The sequence below is a fragment of the Alexandromys fortis genome, unplaced genomic scaffold, assembly GCF_014885135.2.
Source record: "Alexandromys fortis isolate MF-2015 unplaced genomic scaffold, M_Fortis_MF-2015_v1.1 scaffold_136, whole genome shotgun sequence".
NCBI classification, from domain to species: Eukaryota; Metazoa; Chordata; class Mammalia; order Rodentia; family Cricetidae; genus Alexandromys; species Alexandromys fortis.
In genome coordinates, this window is record NW_026068024.1 from 1,844,816 (window position 1) to 1,863,620 (window position 18,805).

Below are 18,805 nucleotides of genomic sequence, written 5' to 3' on the forward strand. Positions count from 1 at the left end.
AATAGTCCTGGCAGGGTCTCATCTTCTAAGGGGCCGTGTGTCCTTCATGTATTTACCCGTTTGGCTCTTTCCAAACCCAAATACACATTCTCCAAAATACACACGTTCTCTAGACCAAACAACTCAAATGCACGCACATGTTCCCGTGGGTGTGGTTGACGTAGCAACAAAGACCCTTCTCTTTCCAAGGAAACAAAGCCTCCTCTCACAGCTTTCTGATGGCCTGGTCCATTCCCCAGGGAGCAGGCACCTTGGTTAGGTTCTGTCCTATGGGCCCTTCAGACTCACGCCTGCTGAGAGCCGATTCCATGGTCTCAAGCTGTGTCTCCCACTGAAAACCTAATTTATCTTCACTTATTTAAAGAAAACCCAAATGCCCGTTATTTGTAAGCTAAAAAAGCATGACGAAGCCACCTGTGTGTGACCCAACCACCAGAAATATGTCATATCATTTGCATAAGTGGGCACCCCTTTAAAGTAGGCAAGACATTTTGTAAAAAAAAATGTTTTTGTGGGCAGTAAGGCCTAGCAAAGAATTATATTATTTCAGCCAAAAATTATATGCTAAAATAAAAGTATCAGCATACTTAGCTCTTCATTAATACAAAGTCATTAATTTCAGTGGGTCAGCATCACTGTCAGCAAGCCCATGGGGGACCGACCATTGGTGAGCAGGAAAGAGAACCCAGGTCTCCAGGATACAGCCTCATCCTCTCACATGTCACCCTGAGCTAGCACTTTTCCCTGAAGGCCATTGCAAATGTGTCCATCGTAGAATCATGGAATGGCAGGGATCTATGAGCCCATGAATAAGCTTGATAACTATTTTTTTAAAAAAAAATAAACATACATTAGGGTGTGATTCTAATCCTCCCTTTAATAGAGAGGCTGGGGAGACTTTGAGCTGTAACAACAATAGAGCAGGTCCACATGATGCCCTTTCTGTAGACGGCTTCACCTTTGGGAATTATCCTAGCAGCCTAGCTGCAGATAAAACCCTCCGATTTAGGACTGGTCTCTCAGATTAAGAATAGTTCATTTTTTCCCCCTTAAGCCAGTAAAGTATACAAAATACTGTGTCCTATGCCCTTTTTATAAATATAAGACAACTGTCCTATGCCCCAACTGTGCTGTTAGGTTAGATCCAGCAAAACAAAAGAACATTCTAAATGTCATATCACATGGGGAGCCACCTGTGTGAGACGCCTGAAAGCCGTAGCTCACAGTGCTGGCTGAACAATGCGCTCACTTCGTAAGGGAGGAAAAGGGTTGCTTGTAAACATGCTAGCCCAGTTGTGGAATCTGGTTACTCTGAAGATCACACACTTTGTTTTGAAAATGCACAGTTTCATCCAGAGAGCTTTTCATCTGAGAATGTTCGATTTTCACTTCACTCTGAGCGAGTCTAAATGTGTCCTGCTTGCGTTGCTGAGTCGCTCTGTAGTATGTTGCTCAAAGAGCTCTTACTGCATGAAGAGATGTGTGGTAGCGAGGTTTGCTCTGCACCCACTCTGCCGCGCTATCACCCATATTTACCTTTAAAATTCTGATCGTGGTGACCCTTTTGGTAGCTTCTGACGGGAAGTCAATCATCTTCATCCCTTGAAGGTCAGCCAGATCTCCCCCATGGGAAGTAGACCGCCACAGCTGATAGAAAACACCTCCCTGGGTGGACGCCATTGTGCAGTGTAGCCTTAGTACTTCTGACACCATCCATCAAAATGAAAAGCAGAGTGAGCACTTTGGGTCTGGTGCTCACCATAATAAAATCACCATTGGGGCAGGTAAGAGAGCATGTCATCTGTTGTCAAAGGACTCTTGGGGGAAAAGAGCTCTGAGGTTTCTTGAAGGCGTTACCAGGGCAGTTTAATGGAAGAAGAGTATCCAAAGAGATTCCTTGGGAGATGGGTAAGATTTTTCTTAATGAATAAGGACAGACCAGGGAAGAAAAAAATTAAGGGCAAAAAAAGAGTGCATCCCCACTCTGAGTAGGATTTCTCTTCAGGACATTCCGGGCACAGGGAGTGAGCTTTAAACACACACTTTCAGTCCTTAAGGCTTAGACTCACATGAAGACCCCGTGGAAGAAGAGAACACTTCGGAATTAAGTTGCTGAAAAGCTGGTTCCCAGAATTGTTATCAAAAGCTGGTCATCATCTTGGTTTTTAAAACTCACACCCAGCCTATAGGGCTTGAACTGAAGGCCTTGATTAACCCCGCCCCCCCAAAACCCTCTTTTAATTACATTTTCATGGAAAAGTCTTTTTACCAGATAACACCAAAAAATGTTCATTAAAACTCCAAAGGATGTTGTCTTCATACCCATGGTTAGCCTCGTTTATGAGCAAAACAGGTAAATGCAGAGTTGACTCTGACCAGATAGTTCCACCACCAAATAATTCCTCCACTCTACAGCTGCTCCATTGTTGGAGATGGGTTCATTTGAGTGAGCATCATTTAAACATGGAGTCCCCTGCAATGATCTAAGGAGTAACATCTGAGAGTTATCAACAGTGGGATGTGAGCTTGCCCGTCAGATGCCAAGTGTAGGAACGTGTAGGTACCTAGCAACTGGAGCGAGTCTGGTGGGAGGAAGAGACTTGGACTAGAAGAAGTAATGAGTCATTTATTGCATCTTTTTGCCTGGGACCAAAAAAGACCAGGAAGCAAAAAGTGAAGAGATGAGAGAGCTGCCTGTCACTAAATGTGGCTCTCACCAAAAGAGATTATAGAAGTTCTTGTTAGCTGGTCTCCCTCCCTGGTGCTGGAGAAGTATGTGCAGCTCTTGTGATTAAATCTAACTTCAAATCAATCAAATTAGGCACTACAGAGGATTAACATAAGCTTCCCATGAGTGACAGTATTCTCCTCCCACCACAGTCTCAAGCCTTCAAGGCATTATGTCTTTGATGACAAATGGCGATCTTTCCAAGTCACTATCTGAGGACTTTGCCCTGCCCACCTGAGCAACAACAGCTGAGTGAGGGGATTCTTTTGTTTTGGTTTTGGTTTTGTTTGTTTTGTCTTATAAGACTAGCCATTAGGAATGCCCCATAGACACATGGAATTTGGAAAAGTCTAAAACCACACTAAAAAGTAAATATTGGTGTTTTCACAGCAGTAATGTCCAGTCATACTTTTTTCTTAAAGAAAGAAGGGGTATTGTTAAAAGTAGAAGAAAACCATGCTTGTCTGCGCACTTTTACCCCTCGCTGCATGGAAATGGAATTGGGATGGGATCAGAAACAAGAAGCAAGCATTTATGGTGCTCTGGCAGCAGCTTTTTCACCATAAATGGCAAGAAGAAAGAATAGATGAACACAGTGTTAGATAGTAGATTAGCATCCAATAAAATTCTCTCCTCACAGTTTGACCATAGCCCCCGTGACCAAATAAAGCAGCGTAGTGAAGCAGTGTTCTACAGTAACCCCGCCGCATTTCCAGAGACCGGGGTGCTGAGTTTACTGTTATAAAAAACACAACTGGCTCTTAGGACTTCATAAAGACACTGGATGTCCATCAGCTGCCTCGGGTGAATGAGAGGAAACCTCTCAAGTGAATTGATAGGAGAGCACAGACGAGACTCCCAGAAGTGAAAAGCTGAGAGAAGAAAGATCTTCCCACAGGAGTCTCCATCCCTAGAAAATTTCTAACCAGAGGTTAACGAAGGAAGCATGCCCAGTGAAATGGCTTCCAAGGGGAGAAGATTATCTTTCTAACCAGTCAGGAAGTAGAAACACACTTCCTGACTTCCTACCCTTGAGCATCACTGGTTTTGCCTTTCAAGGGACAATCCTGAGCTTCCCTGCTTGGTCCTGCCCTTCAAACCCCAGATAATGACAGTCCAGAGTGCCATCAAAAGATGTGATCTAGGTAGGATATACACCTCCGAATCTCTTTCCAACAAGAGTTTTTTGTAGGTTGACTCCACTGTTAAAATGTTTTAATGAATAATAAATAGCAAGACATGAAGTTCTCATTTCTGTAACCTGAGAATGAGGATTGACTTTTGAGAGGAGCGGCTGGGGAAGACTTGAGAGGTACAATGGAGGATTTTGAGATGGAGTTACCCTGGATTGCCCAAATGGACCGTAACTGCAATCCCAATGGTCTGTATAGCAGAGAGGTGAAGGGGAAATTGTCCTGTAGAAGAGGAGGCGTCAATGTGACCATAGGGACAGAGACCAGAAATGCATCCACAAGTCAAGGAATGTTAACAGCTACCAAGAGATAGAAGCATGTTTTCCTGGATCCCCAGAGAGTTGCTCTCCGGCTGACAGCTCTGATCTAGCCCCACAGAACTGGAAATATATGAGATGAAGAATGTTGAGCTACATCCTCTAAATGTCCAGGTGGCTGTTTGGAGTGAGGGCTTAAAAGTTTCAATTAAGGTTGAATAAGTTTACAAAGATGGAACCCTAATTGAGTAGGACTTATGTTCTAAGGTAGTCAGGAAGAGTCTACACTCTTGCACACACATGTGTGAATGTGTGTGCTTGCACACACGCGCATGCACACACACACACACAGAGAGAGAGAGAGAGAGAGAGAGAGAGAGAGAGAGAGAGAGAGAGAGAGAGGGCTATAGGCTATGCAGGGATACAACAAGCACATAGATATCTGCAAGCTAAAGAAACTGTAGCCTCAGGATACACCAACCCTGCTGGTACCTTGGTCTTGAACTTCCAGCATCCAGAACTGTGAGAAAATACTTCTATGTTTAAACCACCTAGTCTGTAGCATTTTGTTATGGAAGCTCTGACTATCTAAAATGGAAAGTTAACAAAAGAGCCTCTCTTGAAATGTTAGGTTCTTTAAAGGGATAGGGCCAGCAAGAGCCTCACATTGTCCTCCCCACCCCCATCTTAGTCTGCACGGTATGGACGGTTCCCACAGCCACTCTGGCAGCAGTTAGGACAGGTCCTCCTAAGCAGAGGCAAAGCCTAGCTCTGCAGTGACTGCTACAAGTGCAGAGAAAGCTGTAAACGTGTGCCACATGTCTGGACAGGGTAATAGAACGTCTAATCAGACACAGGAGAGGTGCCCAAGCCCGTAGGCAGAGCTCAGCCTCCTTCAGGAGGGCATTGTCACTCATAATGCACCAGCAGTAAGGAGAGTTAGGGGATATGGAGACCTAAGGGAAAGAGTTAAAGCATTTTGAAACATGTGTACAGCCCCAGTCAGCATTTGATATGGGCAGAGGCCAAATTCTAACTCTGACATCCAGCTAAGAACAGGAAGGAAGCAGAAAGACTGAGGAAGGGATGATGTGTTGTTGCTAGGGAGACAGTCTTCTCGGCGCTCTTCCTCAGTGCTCCTTCCCACACAGGCAGCAGGCAAGTTAAAGAGGCCTTTCCAGGATGCAGAGGGCAAATCAAAGATGGGGCCAGAGCGTTCTCCAGAGGGCTGTTAAATACCATTGAGGACACCAACTGGCAAAGAAAGTCAATGTGCTGGAATGGGCAAAGCTTCCCACACCAGTCTTACACACGCACACGCACACACACACACACACACACACGCACACACACACACACTGGTGATAGAAACGCTGTAAGAAAATGAATGGGCTGTGGGCTGTCATGGCAACCAAGCCCTGGTTGCCTACACAGGCGTGGAAGGCTCCATTCCTTGGTACCCTTGTATTTGGACTCCCAACACTGGCAGCTGGAAGTTCCACTCCAGACTGCCTCCTGGCTCCCTAGAGGATTCAGGGTCCTGGCTACTCCAGTGTGGCACAAGCTGGTGAAAGAGAAAGTGTGGCCTTAAAGGAGATGAGGAATGTCACACCAGGTGGGGCGTGACTGCCCAGGCACCCTGCACCTATCAGAGAGGTGCAGACAAGGAGGGAGACAGAGGACCTCAGGAGCCCTGGAAATAGAGAGACCTAAAAAGAGCAGGACTCAGTCCAAAGCATATGCCTGAGCCAAATGACTGGTATGGCCCACGAGTGACACTGATGGCGGCTTCTGTGGGAACACTCTCTGAAACCAGGGACAGCCTTGCCTCGCCCTAGAAGCATCTTCTGTCCCCTCCGGGGAGTCGATTGTGCCCACGTCTCCATTTCCTTACCTCGCCGCACACTCACTGCGGCCACTATCATCCACTACCATCCTGATGCTGTGCCACCGTCCCACTGATGCCGCAATTAGCAAAGTCGCCGGCAAACTGCTGTCCTACAGTCACATCGCCCGAGCCCCCTCCCTCTCCTCTGCAGCTCTCCCTCCAGGCCCAGCTTCTCCCTCTCTTCTCTCAGGATTTCCTCCTCCCTCTTTATGCCAGTCTGCATCCTTCCTGGTCCTTCTTCCTCCGCCTGCCCTGACTCGCTGTGCCTCCATGGCCATCCTCATGGTGGTGTACAAACCACAACAGGCACCGACAGAAGGTGTTTGGGATAAAGCCACAGTGGCAGCAACATGGTCCTCCCCAGGAGTGTTGCTTATGAACACCTGCTAGTAGCAGAGAACAGGAGAGGGTTGGGGACTTTATTTTTGCCTGTTGACTCTTTGTAGATTAACCAATATTCTTTAAATTGTCACCAAGTGGGCATTAACCTGTGGGTCACTTGGCATACTGCCAGTTCACCTACAAGAACCATAACAGTAAGTGCTCAGTGTGGACCTACATTGTTGCTGCTCACAGTGGAGACACGAGCAGGATACCACAACAAACAGCATGTAAACCATGTCTCCTCTAGTTTTAGCCACCTCTCAAAGAAGAACTCCAACAGAAACCCATTGCCAGTCAGCAGTTCTGCCAGAATTTTCCTGGAGAGTCCAGAGACAAGAAGGAAAAGCTATGGATATTTATACATTAATATTCTGTTTAATACATAGTAAGTTGTACGTCAGCTTGTGCAAAGTCTTAGTTTTAAATCCCATTTTTAAGAGCCTTTGATTCCAGTATCGTCCCCTTACAGCCACTCTCCCAGCTATAATCTTCACCAGATCCCCAAGGGAAAAGAGGGGCTCAGAACTTTGTTTTCAGGTTGAGACTAACATCGTGCTTCAATCCACACTGTCCCACTCACAGTCACTGACCCCACCAAGTTCCAGACTTTTCGGCCTCTGTGTCTCGGTATGAGCCTTCCTCTTCTCCTAACACCCTCCGGCAAAAGTCTCACACTGGGTGGGTGGTGGCAGCGCACGCCTTTAATCCCAGCACTCGGGAGGCAGAGGCAGGCAGATCTCTGTGAGTTCAGACAGCCTGGTCTACAGAGCTAGTTCCAAGACAGGCTCCAAAGCTACAGAGAAACCCTGTCTTGAAAAAAAAAAATCACACTGTGTGTTTGAACTCTCAGCAACCAGTTTGGAGCCTCTCACTCCTTCCACTGTCTCTATTCACAGGGTCTCCTGCAGGATCAGAGTCCACCCTCCTGATAAAGGGCATCCGTCTCCCAGGTCAATGTGGAGCTACTGTTCAATAAAAGACAGTGAGATAAATGATGAATAATTGGATTAAAAGTAGAAACTAACATTAATGGTCATCAAAGGACCTTTTCTTAATTACTCTGCAAGAGTGACATCTCAGGGAGCCGAAGAGGAGAAAAGGCATCATTATGGACAAGCGTTTATGAGGAAAAGAGAACAAGGAACTATGAGTTTCCCTACTGTGGCAGTTTGAATAAGAATGACCCGCATAGGCTCATAGATTTGAATGCTTGGTCACCAGGAAGTGGCTCTATTTGAAAGGATTAGGAAGTGTGGCCTTGTTGGAGCAAGTGTGTCACTAGTGGTGGGCTTTTGAGGCTTCAAAAACCCAAGCCAGGCCCAGAGACTCCCCCTCTCTCTTCTGTTGCTGTCTGTGGATCCGGATATAGAACTCTCAGTTTCTTCTCCAGCACCACGTCTGCCTGCATGCCCCCTTGCTTCCTTCCATGCCGATAATAAACTAAACCTCTGAAAATGTAATCCAGCCTCAGTTAAAAGCTTCCTTTAGTAAGAGTTGCTGTGGTCATGGTGTCTCTTCACAGCAATAGAACACTGACTAAGACATCTACCATATTAAAACACAGACTAATAGGATTAAAACAATTTCCAAAAATACACACTTACAAATGTTTGCATGGATCTGGGTGGATTTCTATGTTTAAAGATTTTACCTGATAAAAGAAAAGTCGTTCTATAGAAAAGCATTATTATTTACACAATAGGCTAAAGCGGCTATAGCAGGCTTTTAAAATGCTTGAAGGACAAGAATGTGACTTGGATCTTGTAGGAGTCCTGAACAAGCCTAAGCAAACATTTTTAATCAACATCAGTGCTCTAAGAACATTTTAATCTGCCACTTAAGACGCACTAATGTACAAGTTGGCACAAAGGAAAATAAAATCCTGTCGCCTTCACCATACATTATCTTCAGATGCCCTGCCCTGCATGAGCACACAAGGGGACAGGAAGTCAAGAGCAAATGATTTTACATCCTAATTGGGATCTGTGGTGGTTTGAATAAGAAATGTGCCCTGAAGCATGCTGTGAATTGAATATAAGCTCTAAGAAAGAAGGCAAGCAATTCGATCTTCTCTTTCTTCTGCTGAGTGTGTGTGGACTTCTGTTCATAAGTACCGTAGTTCCTAAAACAAGGAGCAGATTCTACACAGACATGACTATATGTTAACACAAAGTGTTCATCAGCTTATGTATGTAGAGTGCGTGCGTGCGTGCGTGTGTGTGTGTGTGTGTGTGTGTGTGTGTGTAGAGGGGCGGGGAGAGAGAACGAGTAACAAGCTAAGGCAGGGAGATGATGGAAGAGACAGAGACAAATGGTAACAGTAAAACAGAGTGAAGAACATGTAAAATGGTTACATATTTCAAAAGAAGTTGAACAACACACGATCCCACAAGTATTAACAGTTGAAAACCAAACTACAAAGAAAAAGCAGTCTAAATGAGGAAAAGAAGCAAAAGCACATCAGTACCTGCATGCTTGCACACACAACACATACACACACATACACAAGAAGGAGACAGACAGACAGACACAGACAGAGAGAAAGAAAGAAAGGATTGAGGGATAGTGATTCACTCCCCCTGTTAGGTCCCAGCTCTTACTTTTTTCCACCTTCCAATAATGTCATCATATTATGATCTATCAATGGATTTATCAATTGATTAGATCTGGGTCCCTATGGTAGAACTAGTTGTGTTTCTGGAATTCTCTCCCAGACACACCCAGAAGTACGCTTTTCTAGTCTCCTAGATGTTTCTTAATCAAATTGAACCAACAAGGTCAGCCATCACGCCAACTCTAAGGGTCATGGAAAATCCAATACACTGCCTCTCTAAGCTAAAACTGTGCGCACGCATGAGTGTAAGCCAAATGCTTGCAGTTTTAGCTTAGAGAGGCAGACAGTTATGGTTCCTGGGGACACACTGGGTCTAAGCCAGTTAAAGTCCCTGCCTCTAAATAAATAAAATGAGGGCAGTGTTTGAAAAAATGATACCTGATATTGTACACACACACACACACACACACACACACACACACACACACACACTGTTGAATTTGGTCCACAGGCCTCCTTAGTTTACAAGTTAGTTAGTTGGCTGGAGAACCAGTTCAGACAACAACAGTAAAGGACTTTTGCTAGTTACCGGTACTTGTGAACATTCAATAAACATTCACTATTATTATGCTAACAAAATAACTACATTTTAAACTTGCTCATTTAAGGTCCTTGCGTGCTTGCCATTACAAGAAAAAAAAAGTCTCATTATTTTAGAGCAGCTTGAAGGAAAGCGGTGAGCGAACGCTCATTCTCATTACTCGAATTCTTCCTTCATACTGTCAGTTTCTCAAAACTTATTAGAGATACTTTTCACCGAAACCTGTCATTATGTGAAACATGAGTCAAAAGGAACAGATGATGACAAAATTAAAATTGCGATCGTGCGCCCCAGGAATAGGTACATAAAAGGAGCCGCTGTTGCTTGCTGCAGTTTTACAATGTGTTTTAAATGCAAGGCGTTCTTCATATTCCTTTTTCCGGGTACACAACGCAGCGGGAATTTCAGATGTTGCCAGTGTTTCAAACCTGCATCAGCCTATCTGTTGCCAAATCAGCCTCAGTGCCATTTCTTTGTGGGCCCCATGGTCCCTTTCGTGGTCCTGTATCTGAAACCCACACACCTTTGGTGAGCAGCAGTCCTTGGGGATGGAAAATGAGCTCCTCCCCCAATCTAGGACTGTGATCTAAAGCAGCTACCATCCACGCTGACTGGTTATTGGGGACTGGGAGGTGGGGGTGGTGCTTCTGTTAATCTTAGGTCCAACTGTCCAGTAGATGTTTGACAGACTGGAACCTGTAAGTACAGGACAACAGAAACCAAGGATGGGGGTTAAAAAAAAGCCAGGCTTCTGATGATCCAATCCTCCTTCTAACCATCTTGTAGGTCCAGCCTCTTCCCTGTCATCCTGAGGTTTGGTATAAGAGGCAAGGAATTCCCCTTCTGCCTCAGCAAGATTCAGTTGATCTTGGACCGTGATATTACCCAGAGGGATGTGAATTCCTGCACTCGACTTAGCTCGTCCTCATATGTCACTCCAGAGGGCTATGGCTTTGTGAAAGCCAAGAAGCTCATTGAAGGACAAGAGAACTCAGCTGAAAATGGCAGACTTTGACCTCTCCAGAAGACCAGGGAGAACCAACTGAGTCAAGAAGAGAATCCACGATCACACGCAGTTTTTACCTTTGCCTTTCATGATGAATACAAGCAGGAACGCCATGCCTAGTAAGGAAAAGAGGGGTGATCCCAACTACTCTCAAGGTTAAGGAATTACGGGTCTCTTGTAGCAAGTGGCCAGCCCTGAGACATAGGCAGCAAAGCATACTTTTGGAAAAACTTTGTAAAAAAAGAAATAGCAGAATTCACTGAATTTCTTAGTTGTTGTTCTTTCTTGGATTTTAGGGAATCACTGTATGGTCAGTTGGGAAGTAGAGGGTAGTATCACTCATGTTTGGTACGATGCTTGTGGTACAGGTTAGACTACGAGATATCCTTAAGGGTGAGAAGAGTCAGTTATCCAATCCATTTCTATCTGCTATTCGATATCAGGTGGGAAGGAATGAAGGATGAGCAAGACCGCTTGGGGCCAGAGATCGTTGTTCAAGTTCTGCATCATTCTTTAAAATTCAAATGTGTTACTTAAGTTTAAGAATCGGTTTCTTTTTGCATAAATTCAAGTGATATGATTGCATGTCTCAAATAGGATAGTAGATACAAAGGCAAGATGTAAAATTATTCTCTTATACTAAACAGCTAGTAGGGTATCAACCGCTTACACGTTAGTGGTAACCTAACCGATCGACTGATTCTCCTGGGACTGGCCCTGAGAAAATGAACATTCTAAAGAAGCAGAGGAAGAAAGTTTCAGGGAAGTGGTGTATAGAAAAAAAGGAAGAAGAGCTTGATGGTCTTCCGGCATACTAGCACGTGAATACCAAACAGTCCTCCATTGGTTTTTATTTTACATGGCTGCTCCCCAGCTAGAGGTACTCTTTCTGCAGGCTGTGGGATTTTTCAGGGGGCAGGACCTGGCTGCCTGAAGCAGTCACAAGCAGTAGTTCTTTGGAGATTATACCTGGACCCCTGTTGTAGGCCCTATTTCCTCTGCTCCCCTTATTCTGCTATAACACAAAACAACTGGCCACCAGATTTTCTCCCACCATGGTGTGAGTGCCCTGCACCATCAAGGACGGAATTTCTGAAAGTGGAAGCCAAAATAAGCTTTTCCTCCCTCAGTTGCCTCTCTTGGGTGTTTTGATTATGGCGACACAAAAATACCCAATAGGAAAAGGATGAGAGATATGTGTGGTGGCACACGCCTCTGATCCTAGTGCTTGGCAGGCAGAGGCAGGTGGATCTCTCTGAGTCTTAGGCCAGTCTGGTCTGTATAGTGAGATCCAGCACAGTTAGGGCTATGCAGAGAAACTGTGTCTCAAGAAGGAAGAGGAGGAAGAGGAAGAGGAGTGGGAAGGGAGGAGAAGGATGAGGAGAAGGAGGGAAGTTGAGCAGTTAAGGGGTTAAGGGGATGGTGGTAATCTTGATTGCCAGCTTGACAGGATTTAGAACCATCATGGAAACAAGTCCTCTAGGCACATTTGCAAAGGATTATCTAGAGTACATTAACTAGGTAGGAAGATCTACTTTACACATGAGTGGTACCCTTCCATGGGCGGGGTCTGGTTTTGATAAATAGGACAAAGAGAGCTAAGAAGGGCACTCACTGTTCTCTGACTCCTGACCATAGAAGAAAAGTGAGCAGCTGCCTTGAGCTCCTGCTGCCACGAACCCCATCGAAGTGGAAGTCAAACTCTAGGCCAAAATACACTTTCCCTTCCCTGGGTTGCCTTCATCGAGTATTTTGTTCAAACATCATGTAACTGATCTAAGACATAAGGCAAACTGGGCCTATAGCACAGGCCTGTAATACAGCTATTCCAAAGACTAAGGCAGGAAGAGAACAACCTGGCTTACCGAATGAGTTCAAAGCTAACCCAGGCAACTTAATAAGACCCTGTTTTGGGGACACCAATTGTAGGCAGACTTTTCTGTCCCACCAGGCAGTTACAAATAACCTCTCAGAAACTTATTATCAATTATACATGCTCACCCAATAGCTCAAGCTTATTACTAGCTAACTCTTACAACCTAAATTAACCCATTTATATTAATCTACATTATACCACATGGTGTTGCCTCTCTTTCATCTTGCACCTCCTTGTTTCCTCTGTATGTCTCACTGGTGACTACTCTGACTCACCCTTCTTCTTCCTAGAGTTGTTAGTCTGGATTTCCTGTCTAACCTTATCCTGTCCAGCTGTTGGCCAGTCAGTTTTTTTATTAAACCAATCACAGTGTAATTTACACAGTGTACAGAAGGATTATTCCACAGCACCCGATCTTTAAAGTGTAAAAAAAAAATCCTAGGCAGAAAAAGAGGTAGTGGACTTGCCTAGCATTCATGAATCTCTGGGTTCAGCCCTCCAATCTCACACAGATAAAAAAAAAGTGTGCAACAAAGAGTGCATGTGTGTGTGTGTTATCTGTAATGAAAAGGTCTGAAAACAAGAACAAGAAACAAAAGGAGGTCAGAGGTCATTGAAGAACCATTTCATGGTTTTCTAAAAATCAACTCTAAAACCAAAATTCCTGGCTCACCACAAAGTCTTTTACCCCCATGCTTTTCCCTTCGTCCAGAAGAAGGTAAGCATCCCTGTCAGACAGCCTTACTGTGTCCGCAGCAGGAGGTGAGCAGAGAGCACAGGGTCCTATCTGTCTGAGGCTCATCACTCCACAGACGCATCTGACCCGGAAATTCACAAGGCACACTTAGCACCAGCTGCGGTTCGCCAAGCTTCAGTTTCCTGAGACACATCATTGTTGTATCTACCCACCAGGAAGCGTCTTTGAAAGGCCAAGAAACAGAGAGCAGACATATAACTTCATAAAAACTAACAAGTGTCTGGTCGTCGCAGCAGCTTGCTTGTTCAGCTGCAGCAGGGTCTGCAGCATCTTCTTCATGCACGCTCATGCCAACCCTAACACTGCGGGGAATGCTCTCCTGAAGGGCTAGTGGGAACCCAGCCCCACCGGGGATTCCTTCCAAAAGTGATTGCAAATGCCTTTCCCCTCAAGACTCCTTGGTCCTACCACATCTATCTTGCTAATAATTCTTCTGTCAGAGGCTGTGAATTTGAAACTTCAAAACTGTGTTCTCCAGAATCTTCCAAGTTGTAACTGCCTATTAATTACGTCTACTCTGTCAGCTGGCCTCACAGGCAGAGCCTAACTGTTTAGTCTGCAGTTTGTATAATCAGTCTCCTGCTCCGTAATTACCCTCCAGAATTACGGCTGCTCTGAAGGCACCACCGCAAAGGCTGAGGCTTTCATGCTTTACAATAGCGCATTATCAGGTCTGCATTCGTAATGCCTCGCTTGGGGGCTGGGATGGCTCCGTACAATGCAGATCGCTTGAACAAGTTCCCCCACCTGACACCTACTTTCTCAGGCTCTTGGGTGGGGTGCCAGGTGAGCCCGGGAGCAGAGGCAGGTAAAGAAAAGCCCTCTGTGTTTGCATTGTGTGCAGGGAAGGAATTCCCACACATCCTGGGGCAAGAGGAAAGCGGTCCATTTTCTGAGCTAGGTCAGCAGAGTTTGGCAGGGTTGCCCACCAGACCTCACACGCTCACGTGATGTGTCCACCCTTCAGGTTAGCTTATCAGTGGAGTCAGGAAAGATGGGCCTACTTAAAAGAACTGGACTTCTGGCTTCAGAAGAAAATCCAGCAGGGAGAGGGACCAGAGAGAGTCTTCCGGGAATCAGTAAGATGGTGGAACTGCCTCTAAGTCTCACAGTCTGAGTTCCAGTCCTGGGACCTCTATGGTAGAAGGACAGAACTGACTCCACAAAGTTGTCCTCTGGCCTCCTCGTGTATGCCATGGCATGCATGTGAAACACCACACACACACACACCACATATACCCACACAGGCTCTGGAGAAACGGGGGATTTGGAGATGACCTTCTTAATAGAACAAGTCTTCCATGGTTCACAGAGAAGCTGCTGCCGCCCAAATCAAGGCTCCTGTGATATCTAGTGCCATCTCCAATTGTCCATCACCCCAAGCTTCCTTTCAGTCAGATCAGCTTGCTTGTCTTGGTCCCGCACACAGCATCATTCACCTCTGCAATTCCATTGCTGCCTCCTGCCTGCCTGGGATCCCTTCCCACACTCCAATCTTTCTCCTTCAGAGAGATCTTCCCTCTCTAGCGTAGAGATCTACCACCTCATCTCCACCAGATCCTCCATTTATAAACTAACCACTAAGTTAATGGTCTTTCTTGCCTTCCTCCTCCCGCCATCTTGAGGTGTCTTTCAGTTTTCTATGGCTGCTCAGCGTGGCCCTGCTCATTTTCCTTTTCCAGTGCTAAGGATCAAAACCTGGTCCTTGCATTGCCAGACATACTTTCTTTACAAATATAAGTTTCTCGAAGGTGGATCTTATTAAACTTTCTTCATGTCCCACGGCATCAGCCATATCAATTACCGCCTTCCTTTGGCTCAGCACACTGGCTGTGTCGTACCCAGCGGCGCGAGAGTAAGAAGCAGCCAATGACGACGATGCAGGCCCTTCCGCACGGACACTTAGCACACTTACTAATTGGCACTAGACAACTTTAGGCTTCTACTCATTTTCTTATTCCTTCACTCCAGCTATATACCTACTTCCAGAATGTATATACTAAACATTTCTCTTTTCCTAGGCCGAGCCAATTTGTTCTCTGCTCCTTGAAACAGAGAATTAGTCACGCTTACTGAAGAACTGAGAACACATTCTGAGGAAATATTGGTGCGTGAGATTGCTTCTCATTCCAAATCTGCACACCCACTGAATTTGTAAATATTTACTGTAACTTATGGTGAAAAATATTGGCTTCCTAAGCTATACTGCTGCCAAAATGTCTCCTTCCCACAAGTCTGCCCAGAGTTCTTGGCCTGTGGCTGGCAAAATACACTCTGTCTTAAGTTCACTTCCTCACAGAGATAAAGCTGCAAACGGAGAGAAGGGGTATGGAAAGTGGGAGAGAGGGAAAAGTGGGGAGAAGAGGGAGGAAGGAAGGGAAATGGACAGGAGAATATATACCAAAATTAAAAAGAGACAACATACTTAGCCACAAAAGTAGAGCGGGACAGTGTCTCATGTAGCACAGGCTGGCCTATAAATTGCTGTGTAGCTAAGGATGGCCTTGAACGACCGGTTCCTCCTCTTCTACCTCCTGAGTACACAGAATCAATCTGGGCATTCACCAAACCACTCGGTTTATATGCTACTAGGGTTCAAACCTGAGGGGTTTTATGTAAGCTAAGCAAGCACTCTGCCAAATGAGCTACGTTCCCAGACCCCCAAAATATGAATTATTCTAATGCTACCAGAAGCCTACCTTCTGGGCTAGAGAAAACAGAATCCTAACAAGTGCAAAGGTTCCATAACAGCCTGGGCAAGGATGACTCACCATAGAGCTGGCGGCTGCCCCAGCTCACACAGGCTCCATTCTGTTTAAAAATGAGAAACACTCACCACCCCCACCACGACTGGGGGCCACGTGAAAGTCTTTTGCACAGAGTCTCAGGACCTCTCCAAAACAACTGTAGCAGAAACAGAATTCTCACCAAGGTCACACAACTCAAAGACCAGTTGTTGACACCTCAGTCCCATGTCACACTCGGCTCCCTCCCATCTCCTCCCCACCCTGTTTTCTGACTCCTGAGCCCACGTGAGCACAGTTTCCACGTTGGATAGGCCTGCTATTGGAACTTGGTACTGTTCTCAGGTTCATGAAGAAATCTACGTATCAACAAGCAAAGTAAACAGTACCCCCTTTAACCAAAGATGCTGTAAAGCACAGTCTCTTTGTCACCTGACCACAGTCGGTCACGTGCTCTGGTTCTCAGCCTGGTGGAGTCTGGGCTGCTAGCACTAAGGTCTTAGTTAAGAAGGAATTGAGGGGCCCTTTCCCTGATGCCCTTTCCCTGATGCAAGGAGACAGTTCTATACCAACTTAAATGACCCCTTTAGTGGGGCTGTAGGCCATGGGCAAACATTTGAGGTCTTAAATCTTTCTGCGGATCAGATGGTGCCAATTGATGAGTCCATGCCCCTACTAAGCCTCAGTAAGGTCCAAGCCAGATGACCTCTGAGGAAAATGAGGAGAGAGGAGGTGCCAGAGGGAGTTCAGAGGTGAAAGATTTCCTTCTTCACTCCCATCGTGTCCATGTCACCTGCTATCTGACTCTAACTCCCTCTCTAGACACATCCCCCCCTTTCTTAACCTCCTCATTAGAACCCCACCTTTCTACACACTTGCCTGGCACTTTCTGATTGTGGGCTACCTGTTCACTTCTGGAGAACCTGATTCTTCTCTCTTTCTTATTTATTATTGTGTGTGTGTGCACACGCGCACATGCATGACACACAGGAAGGAGTCAGATGACCCGGATGACCATTCACAAAGGTTCTCACCTTCACGGTGGGTTCTGGGGACCAAGCTCAAGTTGTCAGGCTTGCAAAGGGAGAACCTTCACCTTCTGAACCAGCTCACCTTCCCCTACAGCAGAATAAAAGAACAAGAACCTTGTAAGCAATGGGCTCCTCTCCAACAAAAGGGGTGAGGGCTCCTGAGGTGACTGAGAGACTCACTCTTTTCTTCCTACCTAGTCCTTTGCTTCTCTCTCTCAGCCAGTCCTGAGCAGGTGGGCAGAAGAAATTTGAAGGGTTCAGAGCAAAGGGAAAATGTAGGGTGGGGGACTCTATATATATATTTCCAGAGAATGACCATCGAACAGTTGTTCCCAGTGAGTGGAGACTCCTTTGGGGATTGCATACCAGATATCCGGCATATCAGATATTTGTATTACAATTTATAACAGTAGCAAAATTACAGTTATGAGGTGGCAACAAAAATAATTTTAGGGTTGGGGTTCCCCACAACACGAGGAACTAAATCAAAAGGTCACAGCATTGGGAAGATCAAGAACCGCTGCCATAGGACATCCAGCCCTCCTGAGCACAGGTCCTGGTGACTAGGGAGACACCGTACCCGTGCAACTGGCTTCAACGTGAAAGCCACAGGACTCACAGCCATTTGTGTCCTGTTACCATGGGGAACAGCAACACGAGCACATTTCATAATTACAATGTGTAATCAATGCCACTTTGTGGAGACAATGCCAAGTATTGTTTGTGAGACGCTGTTGACGGGAATGTTGATTCCCGAACCAAAGCCTGCTACTCCACAGACAGTCCTCAGAGGCGAGGCATCCACTCACAGACTTTAATCTGAGCAGGCGATGGATGGTGTCACTGAAAAGATATCGCCTTAATCAACTCAACCAGCGCCAGCAATGGGAGCGAAACTAAATCTCCCTCTTCCATGCAGTTAACGAAATCTGGACAACTGGAAAGTGTGGGTTCTATTAAGAGAAGTGATTCTGGAACTTCTAGGTTTGTATGGGCAAATGGAATTTCCTAGAAATTCAGAGGATGAACATGAAATCGACACATTTGAAACATCTGAAACACATTAATTCCTTAAAAGGAATATTTATGATAAAAATAATGAAGGCCTTTCTGTGAAGTGGATTTGCCCTCATGAACAAGCTTTACACCAGCACAGCTTTTCATCATTTAAGGCAGAGCTAAAAACCCTTTTCCTGTCAGCATGGATGGCAGACTGCTATAGATACAGGGCCAGCAGCTAGAGGAAAGTGTGAGGTCCTTTTGTTTTAACTTGGGTGGTTTCTTAAGGCCAATGGCCCATCCTTTCCTTTGGAAGAAGAATACCTTTTACTATTGTCATCTAGATGTAAGCTCCCTGCCTCTCTGCTCACAGCTCCACCCACTGTCTGAAGACCCTCAGATGCCCTTTTGTTATCAGAGTATCTGTGCCTTGGTGCTATAAGCATCTCTGGCTCAAGCCTATTCATTAGCTCCCTTACAACAACAGAACTCCGTTCATTCAGACACACAGTCAACTTCACCCATGTGTATTGAGTAGGCATGAGATCTTCCTCAGTCACACCAGTTCTCTTTTTCTTGAAACCTCCTCCCCCTAGAACCATAGATTAACCCTCTTCCTCATATGGAATAGCTGTCCTCCAAGCAGATGTCTTCAGTGTTTAAAATATACCACTATGTGTTGAAATAGGAGCAGCGGCGGGGCTGCGTCCCCAACACCCCGGCCACTTGGCTAGCTCATGCCCGAAATAACAACACACAAACTGTATTCATTTAAGAACTGCTTGGC